This window comes from Diuraphis noxia, unplaced genomic scaffold, assembly GCF_037042655.1.
Source record: "Diuraphis noxia isolate RWA-SAM2 unplaced genomic scaffold, SU_Dnox_SAM2 contig0001, whole genome shotgun sequence".
Lineage (NCBI taxonomy): Eukaryota > Metazoa > Arthropoda > Insecta > Hemiptera > Aphididae > Diuraphis > Diuraphis noxia.
Window position 1 is genome coordinate 38,414,638 of NW_028301711.1, and position 24,765 is coordinate 38,439,402.

At 27.6% G+C, this 24,765-nt stretch overlaps 1 protein-coding gene across 4 annotated transcripts in view; it reads right to left on the reverse strand.

Annotated features, from left to right (window-relative positions):
• Positions 1-24,765, reverse strand: part of LOC107168741 (cell adhesion molecule Dscam2-like) — a 308,280-nt gene that overhangs the window by 274,727 nt on the left and 8,788 nt on the right. The gene's annotated exons all lie outside the window — the stretch shown is intronic.

Genomic DNA, 24,765 nt, shown 5'->3' on the forward strand with positions numbered 1-24,765 from the left:
TTTATTTGCACACATTGTATTGACATTATATTAGGATTTAAAACTTCTGATTTTCCAAGAACCCATACTTTGTAATATTGGTAGCATTTAGAAATCCGAATACACACGACAACGTTTATTAATATTTCAAGTTATTTTTTTTTACCAAAAAAAAATTTACCCTCGGAAACATAGACCATTTGGTTGCAATTTGAGTTATATTGGGTTGTTATTTACACCAACAAGTTTACTATTTAAACAATGTTTATATTTTTTTTTTCAGTTCTTCCTCTATGATAAACATGATGGTGGCTGAAAGCGATGAACTGTTGAACCCGAGTGACTCCGATAATTATTTTATTTTATTTTTTTTACTGTATAATATAAACCATTTCAGAAATTCATTGTTAATACTAAATAAATACTTAATTAATGCTTTGTTTATACTTCACTGTACATATTATAATTACTAACTATCGATTTTCCATAATGCCAGTTTCACTCTTACGAAATGGCAACCAATATCTATGGATACACTAGCTGTTAGGTTACAACTGCACTTTTATTTTTCAATTGTATACAAATATATCAGTCAATCGTTTAATTTCCGTACCCTCTCATTTGCCAGGTAAACTATCCACTCAGGCCTGTCATTAAAGACATGAGGTAAAAAAAATCAAAACTATACACTTCATATGTGATATTTACACTTATTGATTCACATGATGAAAAATTAACAATGATTATTTAACGTCTATATAGACGACTAATAAAATATGCTAGTCGCTCAGATTTAGAATTTTACCTACATTTTTTCACAAAATTACATAAAAGCAAGTGCAAGTGTGCAACCGATATTATTTACCCTCGAAAACAATGTCGAAGCCAACTCAACGGTTTGACAACCGTTTTATGTAAAATTACATTTTTAAACAAATTTATCAACAAGATAATTATAGCCAAAAAATAATGTATATGGCCACTGGAAGTTTCAATAATATCTTAGTAAAATGCCTGTGCTTAAACATCATATCGGCTTAGTTTTTAGGCATCAGCCCATTGATAAATGATCTATCACCACTCACCCTTGGAGATATTTTAACGGCATAACTTTGCTTCTTTCGGATTCTCATGTTATAATGTAATCATATTGTAATAATTTCTTTTTTCTTAATAATAATGGTGCGTGTTATGTTTATGTATATTATAATCACGTTTTCGCAAACCAACGAGATTCACCATTTCGAAGGATCTATATTATTTTAAATACGAGACGACGCTCAAACTCCATTGTGCTGTAATACCTATTGTAGGTAATATAATCATAATGCATACCCACTTGATGCCCGCTAATCTATTTTTTTTTTTTTTGTAGAATTATATTTGGCAACCACTATTTTTCAATTCACCAAATTTTACTCTGGTATGATATTAGTTCTTGTATTTTATTTATACATTTGCTTATTGATCTTACTTTGAAAAAACCAACAGCAGCTATAAGTTATTATATCAATAATTAAAATTTTTTACAATTGAATACATTTTCTTTAAATACGTTATTAAAATAAAATATTAAAATTTAGATTTTCTTAAAAATATTAAAACCAATTGCTGTATCGTTTATACATTTATATCGTCATACATTGGTGAAAACAATCATTTTAGTAAATTTAATTTCATATAATACACTAATATACTATCTTTATATCTATTTAGCCATCGTTAAAAACTAGTTTTATATCTGAAATTTTTTAAAATTTAAATTTTACTCTCAAGATTTTGTTAGGGAACCGAGTACAGTATAATAGTACCAAATCAAGACAAAAGCATTAATGTTATATTTTTTATACGGTATTTTAATCACCCTTGTGGTACCTATTCACAATGTAATGTTATTCTATAATCATATATTATATTAAAATCAATCAAACTAAATATTTAGGTCAACAATAGAGAAATAATTAAGTTCTCAGTGTAAATTTGTTTCTCTTATATAAAATTTTAGGAAAAATCTTGTTATATTTTGCAATAAAAAATGTTTTAAATTAATTTAATGACACGCTCATTGTTTTGATAATATGTATTTATATACTTTTATAAATAAAAGAAAAAAAACATTTTTTTTTTTTTTTTTGTTAAAAAAAGCAATCAAAACTTTATTCGAAATCTAAATCAGTCTACATTGACCTTTAAGAGCTTTGTGCGATTTAGTACCTTAAAAAAGGGGGCAATTTATTAAACAAGAAAAAGATTTATATTTTTACTTTTTATTTCGGTTTCGCTTTTAACTGTTTTCGATGCTTTTAAAAATATTAACTTTACTTGTGCACTTTGCGTGCAATACACTGTTCCGTACGGATGCAAAATAAATATCTGATGATGGTTCTTTATTGGACGGTCGGGTATTCTCTCTCTCTCTATATATTTATAAAATATGTATATATAGAAACAATGGGCTCTCCTAGAAATCGATTGCTCCAAGATAGGTGTTAATGGCGTAACGCATTAAAATTCATTGGCGGCGAAACGAATATTCTTCAATATACATATAAAATAGTACGAGAGCAAACGCAGAATCTTACGGTAAATATCAATATTTTTGCAGTAATTCACTGTATGTGTATGAGTGATTAGTAGTAATAGTTCTAGGTTAAATTAAAAGGCGATAAGTAATACAATTATTGCACGCAAATAACCAAAATTTCAGAAATATACTAATCAACTATATTCTTGTTTATAATACCTCATAGTATTCAAATATTTTATTTACAAATATGTCACACATTTTTAGTATACATGCCACAATAACTTAGTACACATTTTTTACCATTATTTGTGTTTTTAAAAAACATAATATATTCTATTGGTCACTTTCGGTATAATAATTGAATCTAAAATGAACTATGATGATTAATGACTAATATATAGTCTGCATGCAAGAAGGTCGTAACTCGTAACATGTCAAAGTATTTATTATTCTTATTAGTAAGTTTTGTCTAGTAGAAATTGCGTACCTACACATTAAAGAAGAACAACATTTAAAAAAAATAAAATAATTTCAAGGTATTCCGCAAGAATTCACTCACTATGATATTTTACGAAATAATTGAGATATCAAAATTCTGGTTTTGCAATAAACCTCACATGGATAAGAACTACAAATATTTAATTTTTTAATTTATTTTAATGTTTTGGTAAACAATTCAAAAATGTATTTTGTTAAATTAATTATTTCTAAAAAATTGAAGATAACCATTTTTTAGAGTTTATTTTTCTGAAAATATTGACGTTTCGAAATTTTCTTTTCATTAATTTCCTGATCTTTAATATTTTTTCTAGTTTTTTAGAAATAAAATATAATTATAACTAGGCACACTGAAAGATGGCCAGCCGTACGAGCACGCATGCGGCAAATCAGGTTATATGTTTGATAACACTCCGGGCTTAAATAATTCACAATTTTTCTCGAAACTAAAAAAAAAAAATCAAGAAATTAATGAAAATAAAACTTTGAAACGTCATTATTTTTAGAAAAATAAATTCTACCAAATGATTATTACAGTAATTTTTTTTAGAAATAATTAAATAAAAATATATTTGTTAACTTTGTTTACCAAAACATCAAAATAAATTAAAATATAAAATAATTGTAGTTCTTATCCCTGTGAGTCTTATTACAAAACCAGAATTTTTAAATTTCTTTTATTTAAAGAGTATATATATATATATATATATATATTAATTATAAAGCGTTTTAAAACTTTATTTAAGTATTATCGGAGATATATTTTTCTTAAATTATTGAATATTATTCATTAATTCATCACGTTCAAAGACGATTTCGAGATTATAAAATAACGGCGATATTGTTAATAGTTTTTAATCTCTAAATTGGTTCTTGAATAAAATTATTGTTGTTACTGAACAAAATTCTTACCAATATTTTTTATTTATAATTTTAGTTAATCTATAATTAATTAATTATATGATTAATAATACAACATGAATCCACAAATCCCATCACCTTCCACAAGAGTATCTCTGAGAACTCGACTAAGAGACCCAAAAGAAAATAGCCAAGAGAGCACTAAGCAAACAACTATTAACCATACTGTGCTATTAATGGATAGTTTACAATCAAGTGAAATGTAAGTGTAAATATTAAACGTAGACATGTAAAAACCTTAAATTTTAATTATTAAATAGGAAAAATAAATAAGCATTTCAACAACTTGACGAGCATCGTAATATATATTATGACACAAAATATGATGTAATATCTCTATTATAAATATAATAGTGACCAAGTTATATGTAACAGTCAATGTATTTTAGATTCTGAACGAAGTGATGAATGTATACATAATGATGTGTGTTTTTTTTTTTTATTGTTTTTGTGTCTGTGTACAACATAACTAGTCGAAATAATGCTTCAATTTCAAACTTCGGGGGTGGTTTCCTATGTAAAAGTGAATATCCTTGGTGCATTATACAGGTCAAAAGTAAACATTTTCCAACAGATTTCAAAAAAATCGAGAAAAACAAAAAAAAAATGACAGAATAACGGGAATTTTTACGCAAAACCAGTTTTCGACCAAATCGAATTTTTTATATGGTTGTAATTCAAAAACTAATCACTTTAAATACTTTTAATTTTCACAAAATGTATATGTTAGTGTTATCTATATAGTATATACACATGAATTTTCATAAATTTTTGACTTTTTTTGAGTTATTTATAGACCACTGAACATTTCAATTTTTTTGAGAACTATATTTTGAATTGGTAAAAAAATGTTGGACGACCAAAAAAACTTAAAAATTTAATACAAGGTTCCTTATGAGTTGCTCTTATTGTAGCTAAAAAAAAATAAAAATTGTAAGTCACAATTTTTTTTATAAGCGTTTATAGTTCAAATTTTTACGAAATTTGTCGAAAACGCGAAAATTTGCAAGTAATTTTGAAGTTGAAAAATCATAAATTTTTTTTGTTTATAACTAAGGATTAAAAATACAACACTAAGTTTTCTATTAGTTTTGTTTCAAGTAGATATAGAGAAAACTCGAAACATCATTATAGGAAAAATTTTAAGTGCGTTTAAATTTTTGCGAAATAGCGTAACGATAACGATTTATCCTCAAACGATTTTAAACATTTGTTATTATTCAAAAAATATAAGTTGTAGATACTTGAAAATTTTATCAGTTATTTAGATTGGCATTTTCTTTACATGATTTAATTTTTTAAATATTAAATTTTTCTGAAAATTTTTTTTTGAAGTGTCGATAACATTTTTTTGGCCCTATCAAAATACTTGAAAATTTTATACAAAGTTCCTCATAAGTCATTCTTATAGTGAATAAAAAATTATAAGAATACATAGATGCAATTTTTTTTTATAAGCGTTTATCAGTTCCGTTGTGGTCGTCGACCGATGCACATGTGCCTATCACTGTGTCCCGTCGAGTCAATTAGTGCTTTATCCAACGAGTTCATTATTTTTATATTTAAAATAATAATGCGATATTGTTCATTAATGTATCTTTAACGTTTTTTTTTTTTTTTTTTTTTTATTATTATTAATTTCCATACGAAATTTCACTGAGTGTTTAAACGTATGCTTCCAACGATTAAAATATTAAATAATCTATTTATTCTACAATTATTACGCAACACTTACTGTACGCAGTTGCGACGCGTTTTATATCAAGGCCGTCGCCCGACGGTCTAATTACCTTAATCACCCAACGCTATCGCTACAATGTCTAATACGTCAACCACTATCAAAATCAAAAACAAAAATAATTCCAAGACACCGTCACTATCAAATCAAAACATAAATAAAACAATCCAGAATAATAATTCAAATAAAACTAACAACTCCAATACGTCGTCGGCAAATTCCGCCAAAAAAAACGGTTGGACTACTAAAACGACAAAAAGAACTCATTCAAGCTCTTCGTACACAACTTCGGATCCACCGTAATCACCCCAAGAGACCCAGCATGTAAAAAATAAACTATTACTCGTCAAGAAATCGCTATGAAGTTTTCAGTTCTATGGAACAATCACCCAACCCCTCGGCCGAGGACGCACAGACTTCACTTACAGAACCTGTAGCAAATTCAATTATTAAACATATTTTACCTCCCCCCATTTTCATAAGAGACATGGAAGATTTTCCTGGTGTGTGCACAGAACTGATTGACCTGATCGGTGTTCATAATTTCCATTGCAAATCAACAGCAGACCGATTAAAAATACAAATAGCAAATCCCGAGTCGTACAGAGCGCTAGTTCATTTTCTAAGAACAGAAAATGCAAAATTCCACAGTTACCAACTACATGCGGACAAACCAATTCGAGTGGTAATTCGTAACATACATCCAACCACACCTTGTGAGTTAATAAAAGATGAGCTAGTCACACGCTTATTTGAGGTCAGACAAATAACACCAGTCCTTCATAGACTCAACAAAACACTCTACAACGTTACCTCTCTTCTTCGTTGACTTAGAACCCACGCCTCACTCAAACGAAATTTTCCAACTCACTTCTTTACTTCACACCAAAATAATTGTTGAAGAAACTCACAAACCCAAAACAATCTCTCAATGCATGAACTGTCAAGACTACGGACATACAAAGGCTTACTGTGGTTACTCACCTCGCTGTGTACGCTGCGGTAATGAACATCATTCTTCTTCCTGCCCAAATTCACGAGATGAACCCCCCAGATGTGCTCTTTGTCAAGAAAATCATCCTGCGAGCTACAAAGGATGCTCAGTCTACAAAAATCTGCAACGTCGTAAGAACCCAAATACAATAAATAATAACAAAAATTTACCTGCAAGTACAAATTATAATCTTAAATCTAAAAATGTACAAGATAGTCACCCATCAAACTCCTCCACGCACCTTCATGCTCAACAATTAACTTATGCAGATGCAACCTCCGGCCTATCCTCTAAACCTGCTCCACCTCCTCAAGTTCCAGTCACACCACCTCCACCCACTGATATAAATACTCTATTGACAAGTGTCTTAAGTGAATTCAAAACTCTTATCAATCCATAATTTCTCTACTTACAAAAGTGATCACCAGTCTATTAGATAAAAAAAATGATTAACTCAGTTACAAACAATTCCCTCTTAACCTTACTATTTAATGCAAACGGTCTAAAAAACCACATAAACGAGTTCCAATCTGTTTTGTACAATAGTCCTATTAACATTGCATTGATAACCGAAACCCACTTCACTAAGTACTCTAAATTCCATATCCCTGGATTTCATCTAATAAAAACAAACCATCCTGAAAATACGGCGCATAGCGGAGTAGCCTTACTAATTAAAACTTCCTTATCTTTTCAACCTCTTCCTGAATATTGCCATGATTACATTCAACCTTGACTCATCCCAATTAAATTGAATAACATTCCAATCACCATCGGTGCTCTCTACTCCCCCCTCCCTCGTCACAATATTACCAGAGCTTTACTTTATAATTTTTTCGGTTCAATTAAAAACAACTTCATTATTGTTGGAGATTATAATGCTAAACACCAAAGCTGGGGCTGCCGTGTAAATAACCCTCGTGGTATCATTTTACACAGCTTTTCCAACGAAAAAAATGTTAATATTCTCTCGCCTCCTGGTCCTATTTATTGGCCTACCTCACTAAAAAAAAACCAGACATTCTTGATATTTTTGCCGCTAAGATACCCAGCAACCTAAATTTCTGTACCAAAAACATCCTTGATTTAAACTCTGACCATTCCTCGGTTCTCCTAACTATTTCAGCCACGCAATTAGAAAGTACTAAGCCACCCAAATTATTCTCAATTCATACAGATAAAAACAGATTTCACGATTTAGTAAATGAAAATATAAACCTAAATATTAGGTTAAAATCTAATTTCGATATCGACGAAGTTGTCAACAATTTTACAACTCTAATTCAATCGGCAGCGTGGACCGCCATCAAACCTATTAAAACTGTTAACTCAAACAATTTAATAAATTCTAATTTAAATTACCCTTTAATCCCAGAAGAATTTCGTAGTTTAATTGTGGAAAAACGCAGAGCAAGAGCAAGATACCACCTCTCACGTCTTCCTTCACACAAATCCACCTATAACAAACTTACTAATTCTTTGAAAAAAATCCTTGCAAAACACAAAGCAAATGCTTTTGAGCAAAAATTTCGCAACCTATCTGTTGCTCTTTGGATAGAAACTAAACAGCTATTAAAATTTAAATCTCCCTCTACTCCTCTTAAAAAAGCAGACAATATATTAGCTATCAGTGACCTAGATAAAGCAGAAGTATATCAAACATATTTATCAAATATTTTTCAACCTCACGCTGATACTAGACCCTCAGCACATAAATAATGTTAGAAAATATTTGGACTCTCCCTTACCTAATGGACCTCCCTTGAAATACACCACACCCAACGAGGTCAAAAACATAATTTTAAAACATTCAAATAAAAAATCTCCCGGTTTTGACCTAATAACAGCTGAGGTTGTAAAATGTCTACCTAAAAAAGCTATAGTCTTTTTGACTTATATATTTAATGCAATTTTTCATCTATCATATTTCCCTCTTATGTGGAAATTTTCACACATAGTCATGTTTGCAAAGCCAAACAAACCTCCAGACTCATATAGACCTATAAGCCTCTTACCATTTTTCTCAAAAATTTGTGAAAGGCTTATTCTTCAACAACTATCCCCACATGTTATCTCAAATAACATTCTTCCTTCTTCTCAATTCGGATTTCGTGCTAATCACAACACAATTCATCAAGTAAACCACTTGGTTGATTCTATATCAACCTCGATGGAACGTAAACAATACTGTTCCTGTGTTTTTTTAGATATCTCACAGGCATTCGATCGGGTATGGCACGATGGCTTACTTTTCAAACTTCGAAAATTTCTTGCCACTCCCCTGTTTCTCCTTGCTAAATCCTACCTAACGGATCAATATTTTCAAATCCACGTCGGAACCTGTGTCTCACAAATGGCTATAATCAATGCAGGCGTACCACAAGGTGGTATTCTATCTCCATCATTGTTTAACATCTATGCCTCGGATCAACCCGTCACCGAAAACACAATTGTTGCAGATTACTCTGATGACAAAGCGCTAATTTCAATTCATGAAAGTCTCCAAATAGCCTCTGGTAATCTACAAACTCATCTTAATCTTATTTCATTATAGTACACCAAATGGAGAATAAAACAGAATCACACCAGTCAATTCACACCACATTCACCTTGAAACGTGGAATCTGTCCTCCAGTTTCATTGGATAATATACCTATACCTGCATCCGATACAGTTAAATACTTAGGCCTTATCTTAGACAAAAGACTGACCTGGAATCCACACATCAGATCCAAAAGATTAATTTTAAACTCTCGTTCTTGGATGCTCAAATCTATGTTATCAAAAAATAAATAGGTACACAAGCTTAAAAAATAAACTGCTAATTTACAAAACATTTTTAAAACCAATCTGGACTTACGGTCTTCAACTCTGGGGCGCGGCCAAGAAATCGAATCTAAACAAAATACAAACTTATCAGAATATCACTCTACGTCAACTCACTAACGCTCCGCAATACATTTCAAATATAACACTCCACAACGATCTAAATATTAAATCAATAGAAGAGGAATCTGTATTATTTTACAAGCGATTCTTCTCACGTCTGGCAAACCATAATAACCCACTAATCAATAACTTAAATAAATTAACACTTCCTGATAATCCTCGCCGTCGACTGAAAAGGAGATGGTGCAGAAATCTTTTACAATAACCAATCCAACTCTTCCTCTCCGGAAAAAAAAAATTGATAAAAAAAAATTTTTATTACCTTTCTTCCCAAATCTCCCATCACGCAAAGAGTCTCTAGTGGGTGACTTCTTAATCACGAATACTATGTGTCTTTTTTTTTCTGTCTCTTATCACTTATACTCATTATGCTAAGAAGTATAGATTGTATAATTATTATAAGAAAAAAAAAAAATAAGCGTTTATAGTTCAAATTTTTACGAAATCTGTTGAAAACGCGAAATTTGCAAGTAATTTTGAAGTTCAAAATTCATAAAATTGTTTGTATTTATATCTAAGATTAAAAAATTCAACACTAAGTTTCCATAAGTTTTGCTTCAAAAAGTTATACAGAAAATTTGAAGTGTCATTATAGGAAAAATGTTTTGAGCGTTTGAGTTTTAAATTTTTATGAAATCAGGTATATGTATATCTATGATAATATAATGTATTATGAATTATGATAACTACATGTAATGTTTTTGGAAAAATTTATTAACCACACCTTATTCAAAATGCGTCCTAATTGAAAAATAACATATTTGTTTCAAAATAGAATATATGACAATATTTAAATATAATGTATCCTAGACTGACAAATCATCTCCGTTCAGAATCGTTTTTCGTATACAATGATACCTATCATTGCATTCAAATCTAACCTACCCTAGTCAGAGGTCCACCCCACCACCTAATGTACAGCAGAGCTACTTACCCGCTTTTTAAATTTAAAAAAACATTTTAATTGTAATAAAATTATAGATTGGATTTTTTAACTTTTATTTTTATTTTTAAAATTGTTTTTTGGGCAAAACGTTCTTTATATATAAACCATATATCTTCGTCATATAAATTCTAAATTTTTCTGAGTCAAAAAGTTTGAAAAAGTCCACATAAGTTATTCATACAAAAATTTAAAATATCGAATAATTTAAAACGTAATATTTATTTTCTATTAGTGTTAAGACTTCAAATTTTGACGAAATACGTCACATTCATAAAAAATTTCAAATTTGTTTGTTAAAATTCAAAAAATTTATATTTTTAATAAAGAATAAATTCAATTTAAGGCATGAAAATGTATTATAACGTGTCTCATAAATTATTGTTAGTGTAATTTAAAAAAATTGAAGATATATTTCATGCATGCGCATTTTTTTTTTTGACCTTAGTAAACCTAAAAATTGGATGTTTAAATAAAAAAAAAAACATCGATAGTTACTTTAGTGTAATACACAAAATATTAATTATAATATGGATTTCACATTTACACATGTTTAGAAATCATTAAATATTTTATCATTTCCTTACAATTACAGAATATTTAGATCAGTTAAGCATGAACCTATTCACACTGTTCTGTGTATGGTACTATGTTTCTTACTTATTTTAAGTTTAATTCATCAATTACAGATACATAGCTTTTTTTTAATGATTTTCATATTTTATTATATTTGTGAATTATTTTACAGATACTACCTATATTATTAGATACTTCTAAAAAAATTAAACAAATTATTTTCCATTCATTATATGCATACGTATTTGTGTGTCAAATAAGACTGGAATTTTTTATAAAATCAAAGTTATGTTTTTCTTTTTTTTTTTTAATTAGCATTTACCCATATTTAAACAATAACATATAACAATACTCACCTCCAATACCTACATAATATACGCCAACATAATATTTTATAAAAAACGAAGTGAAATTGATAATATTCTAATTCACCGAATCGCTATTCATTCACAATACCATATAACAATCACACATTTTTGAGATGATAAATTCGATTTTTATCCTTAACTGACTGAGAAAAAAATGATTTTATTATTTTTCACATAACTAATACACTTATACATGCATAGTAAATAAATATATGAGAACGCCATTACCACCACGGAAGTTATAAATGTCGTTACGCCACGTTCTTCCGGAATTAAATTCCGACGCACATACCGGAATAAAACGTATATAGGTGTATTTATTTAAATATGTATTCATCTATTCTACTGAAAGATAGAGAGATAAGCAGACAGACAGGTGGACAGGCAGGCAGACAGACAATCAGACAAACACGTTGAGGCAGTATATATAAGTATATATATATATATATGGTAAGTGCCCAGATAAACTAAACGGTTTGAAGAAATCGTCGTCGTCTGAACGCGGGTTGGTTTTTTCTGCTTTTTATATGCACGCTTAAATATGTAAATGGCGACGTCGTCGTCTTCGGCTTAGACGTTTCTGTGAACGTACTCCACGAAACTCGACTGTGTATAAAAATATACTTGTGTAACATCATAATAATATAATGTATACCGTAGTGCATAGATGCTAACTCTGTGAGCGCATAAGTAATCGTTGTGAGTGTTCCGGAAACAAAGTTTTCTAGGCTTTTAAAAGCGGTGTAGTCTACACTTCACCACTCCCTAACCAACGCTCGCAACAGTATTCCACCGTGTTTCTGCAGTATGCACTGCCGTATACAATTATACGTATAGTTGTTGAATAATCAGCCACAAATAAAATATTTATCGCAAATTTTATAGATATGCGTTGAACGAACAACAGCTGATGCAATCCAAATGTTGAATATACGGATGTGGGTGACGACGATGTATGTGGTAGGTGATAAATAATAATAGTTTTATCAGTATGACGTTTTTCTCATATATATAGGCACTTTTGTTTAAATGTTAAGTTTTTATTATTTATTTAACACGATCTAAACACATTTGAATTAAATGAGAACACCAAAACACAAACACAGGTACTAAAGAAAAAAATTTAAAAATATCACGTCTGCACCACGCCTCCCCCTACACTGCACATAAATCCTATATATCAGCTTATGTGACTACACACCTTTCGAGCGATTTATCCTACACATTTGAACACACACATTCACACCCATTCACACACACACATAAATAATGTATTTTTACTGTCGTGGTGAATGACTCGGTAAAGAGTTTTCTGCACCAGGCGCATTAAAATACACACAAATATTATAGCATTTTTATACGCAATGCGGAATGGTAATTTTAACGCAAGACTACAGCCATGTATGGCTGCACTGTAAATTTGGCATTTGAGTACCTACGCATTTTTGTCTTTTTTTTTTAATTTATTCATTTTTTTTTTTTTTTTTTTTTTTTTGACTTACCATTTGTGTTCCTGCATGACGTGTACGCGTATGGTTTTGTGTTAATGGTATTAGTTTATAACACAAATGTCCAGTGATCCAGTGAAAAACTATTTTCTCATACTTTTTTTATAACAAAAGCCAATTTCGTTGTTATTAAAAACAAAATAATTCACCATGTACACTGCTGAAGGAGTGTAACAGTGAAATATTTTTATATTATTGTGTGCGTGTTTATAGCTTGATATATGAGAAAGACTGAGTTTTTTGACCAATGATTTTAGTAATATTATATTTTAATTTATTTTAAAAATCTGAGTGTTTTCACAGCCATTATTTTTTAAATGGAAAAACGCCATCATAATATTATAAAATAGATACGAATGAGTTTATGTTTTACAGTTATCATAAACAAAAATCATCAACGTATAAATCTTAATATTAATAGATACCTATAATAGACGGTTAGGTACGTGCAATCTATAATTCAGTACAAAAAATAAAATATTTTGATAATGTCATTAATATTTTCTAGTGAATTTAAGGTTAGGAAAAATGCGTATTGATAGTTTACAATATAATATACTCCATAATAGGTTTCCCATGCCTGATCTCTGAGCATTTTATCTTAAGGTTAGGCTCGGAAACATTTACTGCTCACGTATGATAGTAATAACAGTTGAAAAATAATAATATATTCAATGATATTTTGCAGCGGTATAGTGGAAATGATTTCGGATAAATGTTTGTATAAGGAAACAGTATAACAACAGCAACAACAACACACTGTTTCCGATGTCATTAAATACGATGTCAGAAAAAGTAATGCCGAGCGCTCCGTCAGATTTGCCCTCCATGACAGTGAATAGAAAACAGACTGTATTATAATGGCGTATATGCTAATGACATTATATCATGTGTGTTTCCCCTTGCACAGACAGCCTAAAGCAACATACACAACTTATTTACACAATGTGTATGTGATTGTATATGGTATATAAAAATGTTGTATAAGTATAAGTGTGTTCTGTATATTATATATTTCATTGTAAAGCCACAAAACTATATAATGTAATTTCAACGGAAAAAATGCACGTAAAGCGATTTTCAAAAAAAATACCCTCCCAATATGGTTTATTGGAATTGAAGTATCTACGCATAAGTGCATATTACACGTTATGGTTTGCAGTGAATACACGTGTATTTATTATATTATATTTTTATGCGTATGTTCACGTATACAAGTATACTTACTATACGTCCTACATAATAAATAATAACATACGTGCGCGTTTCGAACCGATTACATTACACGAATGTCAAAGGATTTCAAACTCACACAAAAACCCGATCTTCTACAGAGACCTAGTAGAAAATAACTGAAACTCATCGTACAGGAATAGAGGATGCGTAAACACGTGCAAGGAAAAACTTTCCGGATTTCGTAATATATTTTTTTATCATCCAAAATTATTGAAAGCCTCATAATTTTTAACTCAGCTAACAGCTTTGATCATTGTTTATACGTCGTATGACTTATATTTATTAACTACCTACATGTTTATTTAATATTATGCCTTTATTTGAGTTCCTACAATATGAATTAATGTCACCTACAATAGTTTAAAGCTCGAGATCAAATTATTGATCATTTTTACTTATGATATTATATTATTAACGTATCAGAGTCACAAAAACAAAGCAATATAATATATGAGTATAATATTTATTTTCTAGGATTTTCTAGGATTTAAAAATATTCAATAATATTTTTATTTATAAGTCGGTCTATTAAATTTGATCATTATGGCAAATTCATAAACTATGCTTGCCTAAATGTTATACATCACATGTATAATTAGTTTCAATAAGCAAATACAGTTATGACTTGTGAGCATTTAAAGAGAACAACATAAAATTATCAAAATTTATGAAATGATGAACAGTAATTTTACAAAAGATTCATTGAAAAAAAAAATATAATTAATGTCGTCTATTATATTATTCAAAATGACGTACAAACTATGCAAATGGTATTTCGTAACCTTATCTCTATTATGGGACCTTACAACCTTCTCAAACGACGTTCATATCTTTCAAAATTAATTCAAGTGAATTAAGCAACAAAACATTTATATGCCTCAACCACTTCATCCGAATCTTTGACAAAATCCGACCCAATATTTCAAATCAGAAATGTACACAAGATAAAAAAAAATCTTATTATTTAACGTGTATAATATGGATTTAGTTATATTTTATATTTCAAATAAAATAATATATTTTTAATAAATTAATTTAAAATTATTATATTATATCTATAAATTAATGTCCAGCCGTTTTTAATTACAAAAAGATTGTATCCTCTAATCAAATGACTTTAATTAAAAAAATTCCATTTTCAAAATTTCTAATAAATGTCTAAATAATTAAGTGTTTGATTATTTTGAAATTTGCTGAAATTGTTTCACGGTAATTTATTAAAAATTTGAATCCATTGTGATCTGAATAAAGTTTTTCTATTTAAAATTTAAAATAAAAATACATAAAAATATTACTAGTTAACGAGGTTCGGTAGAATATTTTCCTGTACATTAATCTTTTATTTAAATGGTTTTTGGTTATATTTTTATTTCGTTTTACATGAATATCCGCCATTTAATGAAAATCCCAGTAGGAAAAAAAAATTATGTTATATCGTATAATTTTCATAAATAATATAATATATTGCCTGACAAAAAACAAAATCCCTCAACAGATAGAGGCAATAAGTCAATTTTAAAGTAACCTTATGGGAATGTGAGACTGTTACACTGTGAGATTGAACGTGTGGAGCCGTGAATAGTTAGACTAGTTAGAGAACAGATACGGTTAGGTTAACTCGAGTTTCATCGTTTGTGCTGCAACCCTTTGGTAGTTATAAGCGATAGCAATCGGGGGCGCCAGCGAATGACTGCATCCCCACATCCGAATTTTCGAATTCAAATTATGCCATTAGCTTGTGCTACGTTATTGCTGATCAATAAATCAAGTAAAAAAGTCATAAAAATAATAAAGGAAAACTATAATTTAAAAAATATGAGATTATAAAGTGTTTTAAAAACTATTCCAACTATCAAAAAAATGTAATTAAAAAATTTTTATTTTATCATACCTACGCATATTTTGTATATTAAATTTATTTTATGAATTTTTATTTTTTATGATTATATTTATTTTGACTATAATATTATAGCTCATAGCAGCTAAAGTCATACATTTATATTATTATTATTACTATTATTATATGATTAACTATTTTTAAATATATATTAGATTTATTTTTTTTTATTATTAAATTAAATTAGCAGTAAGTACTGGAGATTTGGGAGAGTTTACATGTTTCCGGCAGGTAATATTGGAGTAGAACTGGGAGAGTTTACAATTGCCCAATTTTTTTGACCAAAAAAATAAGCCACGAGCAGGTATCTTAATATATTTTTCTTATGGGATGGCTCTTTTCTAATCTAGCATTTTTGTTCGGAAAAAATAAGGTTGGATAGTTCATTCTCCTCTTTGTTATTTTTTAATTTTGTTTTATTCGATATATTTTTCAATATTTTTTAAGTGTTGGTAGATTATAATAATTGTAATTGTAATTATTTCCTGTTTAGTAAATATTTTCTTATAATACAGGTACTGGCGATACGGGCATTACAAATGTATAGTTCGTTAAAAATTGTAAAACAATAATCATTTTATCTATATGGCTAAACATAATAAAGGCTTTCCATAATATTCACATACAGACAAACAGTAACCCGCTAAAATATCAAAGGTCTATAATTTTAAAGATTTTTGTAATAATATTATTAAATAAATAAGGTGGCGGTGTAAGTTAAAACAACTAAGTACCTCTAATTGTTTTTGATTGTTTTCTTCTTATTTGAGTAAAAATGATATTGAATATAATTCAGTTATCATTTAAATATTTACAAACACCTTTTTCATTTATAAACTGTCTTTTTTTAAGAGATTACATTAGAATATTATGGTCATTATTTACTATTTCGCGTACCGCTGACAGGTTGTTTGTGCGAAACCTCACAACTACTCATTATCATAAACAATGTTCAACTTAACAGATAATTTTTTTAAGAATGAGATTGGGGATGCAAGTAACATTTGTACATACTACATATTTATTATTTATCATTATGTTTTTAGCCGTGTTAAAATGTGTATCTACAATATAATATACAATGGGCTCAGTGAACGATAGGTTTAAACTTTTTTGGTAATCCAAAAGTGAATCAATTCATCGTACTTTATGGTATGTGTTCATATTTTATAAATAATTATTATTTAGTATAATATGAGTATTAATATTATATATAATATAATATATGACATTTTAAAATACCTACTAAATGTAAGAATTTTTAAACTATTCAATGAATTTTTTTTTTTTTAAACTGCTATTTAATAAATTCATCAATTCTTTCCTGTAAATGTAAAATATTAATTTATAACAAAAAAAAAAAGAAAAGAAAATAGGTACTACTAAAAAACATCGATAAATTATTAAGTCAACTCAAATTAAAATGTACTTATTAGCCAGTACAAATGATTTAATTCTAGTGACTGACGATTACGGAACTCGGATTTAAAATTAAAAATTGCGTTTAGATACTCTGATAAGTTATTTTAAAATTTCATAATATTTTACTATTTTATAATTATTTAAAAATTAAACGTTATTAAAATAATACGTTTAATTTAATCATGATTTTAACGATTCCTTCTTTGCTTTTGAGTTTAATATTATGTATAATTACAATATAACTCATTATAATTTATAACGATATTTTTATAAAAAAAACTGTTACCTATACAAAGAAATGTCCATTTAACTTTTTTCAATTTTAAATAGAATACGTACTGAATAAAAAATAATTTCTAGTTACATCATTCCTTCGATTTTATTTAAATTTATAGATACAAATATGTACATACAATCTATACGTACACATTCATAGACTTTTATCTCTTACATACATAAAAATATTATTTAGGACGTTTTTTTCCCAATATAGAATTTCTGGATGATTGAAAATATAGTTTTAAACACAACTAAAAATTATTTGTAATAGGTACCTACTTAATAATATAATATAATATGATATAATGTATTAATACCATTAAATATAAATTATAATCACTAGAATTATTTTTTCATGCACATACATATACAATTAGTATTTTTCTAGTTCATTCATATTTATATTTATGTGCTTATTTAGGTGATTTTTTAAACATTTTCAACCCCATTTTTCTCTTTGACTGTAAAAATTATTTATTTTTTTTAAATTATAATTTCCAGAAATTTAAAGGGGTACATTTAAATACTATATGTTCAAAAGTTTTTTATTATACTTATGGAAAAATCCTGTATTGATCCAAGCAATTAACTTCTATTTTCACATAACCCCTCTTCTCATTGAAAATTATTTATTTGATAATTTTCTTGAAAATGTGAGTGTATCTAAATCGAAATTCTTACGAGTATATTCCAAATTATTAAAATGTTTGTAATATTATCCTTAGACCTTGGTACACTAAGTTATATAACTACTGCATAAAATTTTGATTTTGAGATATTGAAATTCTCAACAAAAAAATATATCTGATGAATAATATTATTAAAAGTTAAAAACAAGGCTTCTATTTGAAAAATAGAAGTTTATATTGTCCCAGAATCATCCATAAATAGTACAAAAATTATGATGTGAGGCTGTAGGTAGTCGTTTCGCTGGCACCCCCAATCGCTATCCCTTATAACTCCCGAATGGTTGTAACACAAGCGATGAAATTCGAGCACAATCTATGATTGTAGCACAATCAAAAGCCCTTGGTTTGAACTCAAAATTCGGAAGTGGTGTCAGGAAATGCACCAATTCTGGACGTATGCACCAAATAAATCAATTTAGTCTGGAATTCAGCGTTGAAACGATCGATATCGGTACGTTTAAAACCTATCAATGGGTATATCTCTGTAACATCCTTAATATGGGTAAATCAACGTATATCTTCAATTTATGTTCATGAAATTTGTATCATTGTTTGACTACTTGAGAACTATTTCGCAGATTCACGGTCCCGTTCCTAGTGCGAGTTGTAGTTGCATAATATTTAGGTATTTTCATTTTATCTCTACTCATAGTTTTTCAACCGTGTGGATTCTCATGCTTGATATAACGTGGCATTGTGTTGATAACACTTTCACCATACCCTTATACATACACATATATATGTATATATATTTTTAAACAAGCCTCATTATATTATGAATATATAGTTTACTAACGATTATTAGTGTAATAATATACAAGCACACAGGTTAAATTCTGAGAATTTCATTTCAACCCTTATTTATGATGAATTATTTCGCAGAGCGTTCACATATTATTGGCCAAACTAAATTTTGATAAGGGTAAAATATAAAAACGGTATTAAAAGTAAGGAAAACTATATGCACCGTGCCACCGTCTGTAATAAGTAATGATGCATTTATTCGTCCTGAAACGAATATCGATTCAATTTTTCTATACTGATACAGCATTATTATTATTTCAGATTACTAACTTTAATGATCATACAATCTTCTCATATCTAAAACTTTGAAATTATGATTAAAACTGTGTATATTAATATTCCATATAGCTGACACGCTTCATCCCATGATAAGTTTTAATCTTCAAATCAGAAATATAAAATTTTTAAGTACTAAATTTTCGACCAACAAATATTTTAAACCTGAAATATTAAAGTCTTTTAATTCGTTTGGTTTTAATACCATGAACTGAGAGAAAAAATCAAAATGTTATATTATATGTGATATATAACACAAAATTAATTTGAAAATATATTCTTCTTATGTTTGTATAATAAAATAAATTATTGTAACAAATACATTTACGGAATAAATAAAATAATAAGATTTACGAAAAATATTTATTTTAATTAAAAGTGTTTTTGGTTTTATTTAGGATAATGGTGGCTTAAAACTGTTATATTTTTACAGTCTGCTAGTAAACTTAATTTGATTTTTTGATTAAATTTATGTTCTTTTTTGCCATTTTAAAATTAATCAAAAGTTAAGAGCTGTTTTGAAATTACCTTGTCCATAAGATAAATTATGGATTCCGTGATGAATTTACATCAAATTGACTTTGAAAGTACCAAAATAACGAACATAGTGATAACCAACCAACGGCAAAAACTGTTTTGTGTGTCAATGATTTATTATCAAAAAAAAAGAATAAAAAGAAACAAATTTGGTTTTCAGCACTAAAATATACTTATTATCAAATGCTGTTGGATCATAGCTTAAACGTTTGTATTAATGGAAGTATTTTTATTTGTAATTATTCAATTTTTGACTTAATAATTATTTTTCTAATGACTATTATTATCATTTTAATAAACGATTATAAAACTTTGACATCTGTTTTCGACATCTTGGATATATTAATTTTAATTATTAACAACTTAAAGTATAGTCGATTAAAATTCACAGATGAAAAACTTAAGTGTAATCTAAATTCTGATTAATTGAGCGTAACTTTGCATTTATGTTTATAGCCCCATGATTATTTTATAATTACAAAAACTAAACATTTTGTAGTTAAATAGTTTTTTTTTCTTTTGTAATTTATTAAATATTTAAATATACAAGATATTTAGAATTGTGCTAATGTTCATGTTTTTTTTTTTTTTTTTTAAATAATTAATATTTAAAAATATATTTAAATTTATTTTCATACAAATTGGTATTCTGTGAAATAAATATTGATTAATCTGTAAATTTCAATTTCTTTTGTTTGAAAGGATGTAAAAAAACTTAACTTATGGTTTTTTTTTTTTTGAACTTAATTAATATTATTATATCACAAATTATTTAGTAGAAACTGAACACGTCATAATATTTATATTATTTAAGTAACGCGGCGCATTGAATATGCAATTTTAATACAGCTAATTTAATATGATAAGACAATTATTGAATTATTAATATCCTTTGCGTAATTTATTCGATATGTCGTAAAATGCTTATTATTGTATTAAATAAATAAATAACATGTAATGATTAATAAATCAATTATTATTGTACCTAGTTACTACTTATTATAGATCCATATACAATTATAATTTAATTCTCATATAATTTTTTGTATCATCTTATTTCCTACTATAACAGAAGTGGTTATGAGTTATACTCTATAAAATGAACGAAATTGACACACTTGAAAACACAAGATCTCATGTCTAAGGACTTAATACATAATTACATTATAACATAAATAATTAACTGCATATTTCTTTAATTTGAGTCTAAAAATTTAAAGTATGTAAAATGTATAACATTCGGATTTTATATTATATGATAATATTTCTTTGAACTAATTATATTTATCGCTTTGTTAAACACCATATTAGAGATTACCAATTAATATTTTTGATACTTTACATTAAAAAATGGTTCATAGAGATTGTAGATGTGATTATAAAAAATTAAATAAAATCCCCATAACGTATAATATTAACGGTTTATTTTTACTTTTTTCGTCTTGTCTACGAGCCAGATAAAATAACACGAGCTGAATGCAGCCCGATGGTTTCAATTTGGTGACCCCTGCTAGATATATTGTAATATGAAGTTATTCTATTTCTTTAACTCCCTTCAATTTTGGTAGCTATTGCATACTATTGGAACAGATGCTGGTTTTAAGGTGTATTTTATCTATTTATAAATCCATAATTATTAACAAGTAAAAATGATTCTAGATAAAAATATTTGCTGTTTATCTGAATTAAAATATAATAATCATCATCAAATTATTGTCAAAGTGAAAGTACAAGAATAATAACATGTTAAATATTTCTTATCGTAATTCAATAACATTTTGAGTTATTTAATATTATGCAAATCTAAGCTAAATAAGTCAATAATATACCACAAATATTTAAATTATTTTATACTCATTTTAAATTGACAATTAAATTTGTAAAGTACAATATAACTATTTTTATAATTATCTATTAGTTGATAAATTGAAACATCTCGTCAGTAAAATCCTTCTTTTTAGGTACGCATATTTAACATAATTATTTTGGTGCTTAAATTTGTCTAATTTTTACAAACTTAAGTTTTTAACTAACTTCCGAACTAAAGATAAATAAAATATTGAAAGTTCAAATTAAATATATATTTTAAATGCATATGCACAATTTTTTTTTTTTGCTGAACATTATACTGTTTTGCTTCTCAGGCTGTGCAGCTAACACATAACTAAAAAACTAACGCATAGCTAGCATAATTTTTTTTTTGTAACATGAGTCCTTTATAAAAATGTATATTTTATTGAAAATGGTTTACCATACTTCATTGTTTATATTTTAAAGTTTAAAAATTATGTATGCGATTTTCTGAAAATGTGTGATGCCATATTTTTTTTATATTTTCATAAATCGTTAATTATCAGCTGTGCTAACATTTTATACGATGCATGGACTACTTAAAATCTAAAATTATAATGTGTTTCATGAGAAAAGAGCATCGTTATAAAATCAAAACTTCTCAAACATAAAGTCAAATACAAACAATGGAACATTTTCGACACATAAAAACCACATTTTAACGTGACCTTTTGCCGATTTACTTAAGTTGATTTGAAGTTTAAAACAAATGGCGTCATATATAAAACGAAAATAATTGTTACTTAAGAAAATGTCGAATAGATATTAATAACTTATATAATTAAATCTTAATTTAAATTTTTCGAAATCGGATAGTGAACTTCGAGATGTTCGGTCATATTAATAACTAGAAATAATGGGAATAACCTCTCAAATACTGTTATTAAGTTTTTTTTATTTCGTAGGTAAGCTATTGCAATAATTTAATCGTAAAATATATTATTCACTAAAATCATTTCTAAATATTAAAAAGTTAAGAACTCTTAATGTTTTTTAAACTATTAATTTATTGTATACACAATATTTTATATACGTATATACACATACCGTGATATTACGATTTTACTGTTCGCGTAAAGCAGTTAGCTTTTGAGACAAAACATTCAAGTGCGTCAAAAGCCATTATTTTTAGGATTTCAAAATATATTGTTGAAACATGTTGCTCTAGCAAAAAATCGAGAAAGTGAGATAGTGATACAGCGGTCATATAGGATATAGCCGTCACATTTTACGTCAATAGTGCCGAACAAAACTGGCTGAAAAAAAAAAAAAAAACGTTGTCATCTAAGTATGCGATTTAATAATTCCCGCGACGCATACTATACAATATAAACTCGTGCGTTTACCAAATGTTCATCGAAAATAGGATTTTGCACGAGCAACGCTATGACAATAAGTAGTACTGGGGAATTGAAAATATATATATTTTTTTTACAGTTCGTTTCAGCAACTACGGTAGAGGTGCTTATGTTTTTGTCAGCATTATTTATATTTAGTTTTTTATCAGCATAGGAAGCGTCCGGATACAATTCGTGTATTTTAAGAGAACGAACAAACATAGAATGAGGAACTAAAATTTAATACAACACACACATCCGACATTCTCGTTGGCTTCTGCAAATATCGTACACTCATTGTGTTTGTTTGATAAATATATCTGTTCACATACTGACACATGAGCATAAAATAATATCATTATGTTTATAATGGGTACCTACGTTCTTGAGAGTAAACTTTATTTTTATTTGCCTATTTAGAAAGTTATTCACCTGGTTTTCACCAATAAACTTTCAATTGAATAAAATCGAATTATTATTAAATTATTATTTACTTATTATATTTCATATTTTTATTGAAGATTTGTTGAAAAATAATTGATATACATAATTTAATATTATGTACTTGTTTGGTGAAGTATGTGCCAAAAGGAAAAAAATATATTTAAATCAACACACGTATCTAAATGTTGATTTTTTGGATTCTGTTACCTACCTAACTCAAATTCAAACGAACGATAAATATTGTTATTGTTGTTATTTCTGATTGAAAAAAATAATATAGTGTATTAAATATATATACCTTTATTTTAAAATTAAATTCAAATAATGAATCCATGTGAATGATACGTGGTATATATCGTGGTAAAGAATCTAAGCTTAATTTTTTTCTTACTCAGATAAAATAAAATGAGCAAATATTTTCGACCTTAAGTGGATGTAATGAAAGCAAAACAAGTGTTTTGTATATGGTTAAAGAAGTTCAAGTAAAGAAAGATAATTTCCAATAAACCAAGAATGGTTTGCAAATAGCATTTATTTGATTGAACTAAAAGTGTTTTTTCCGATACAAAGAGAAAATACAAATTTATGTTGACTTTATTATATGCGTTGAAAGTTGAGGAAATCAAATAATAAAATCCAAACTGTAGGTGTCGTATATACTATATATGATTTTTTTTTTTATATTAACACGTAACAACGTTTATATTCGTATATTATTGGTGTTTATAACAGTGACATCGATAAAGTTATTTTTCGAACGTCAAAAATTGTAAAACGAATTGATCAATAATAATTTTGTTTTACAATAAACAGTAAAGAATAATATAAAGAAAAATGTCATGAAAAAATATATAATATATAATCATAGAAAATCGGTAATAATTCATGAATTACTATTTATATTAATGTGTTTACATTGAATATTCGAAACTTTATGTAAGCCAATGTCAACAGTTCATATAAATATAAATATTTTTCATACACATGATGTA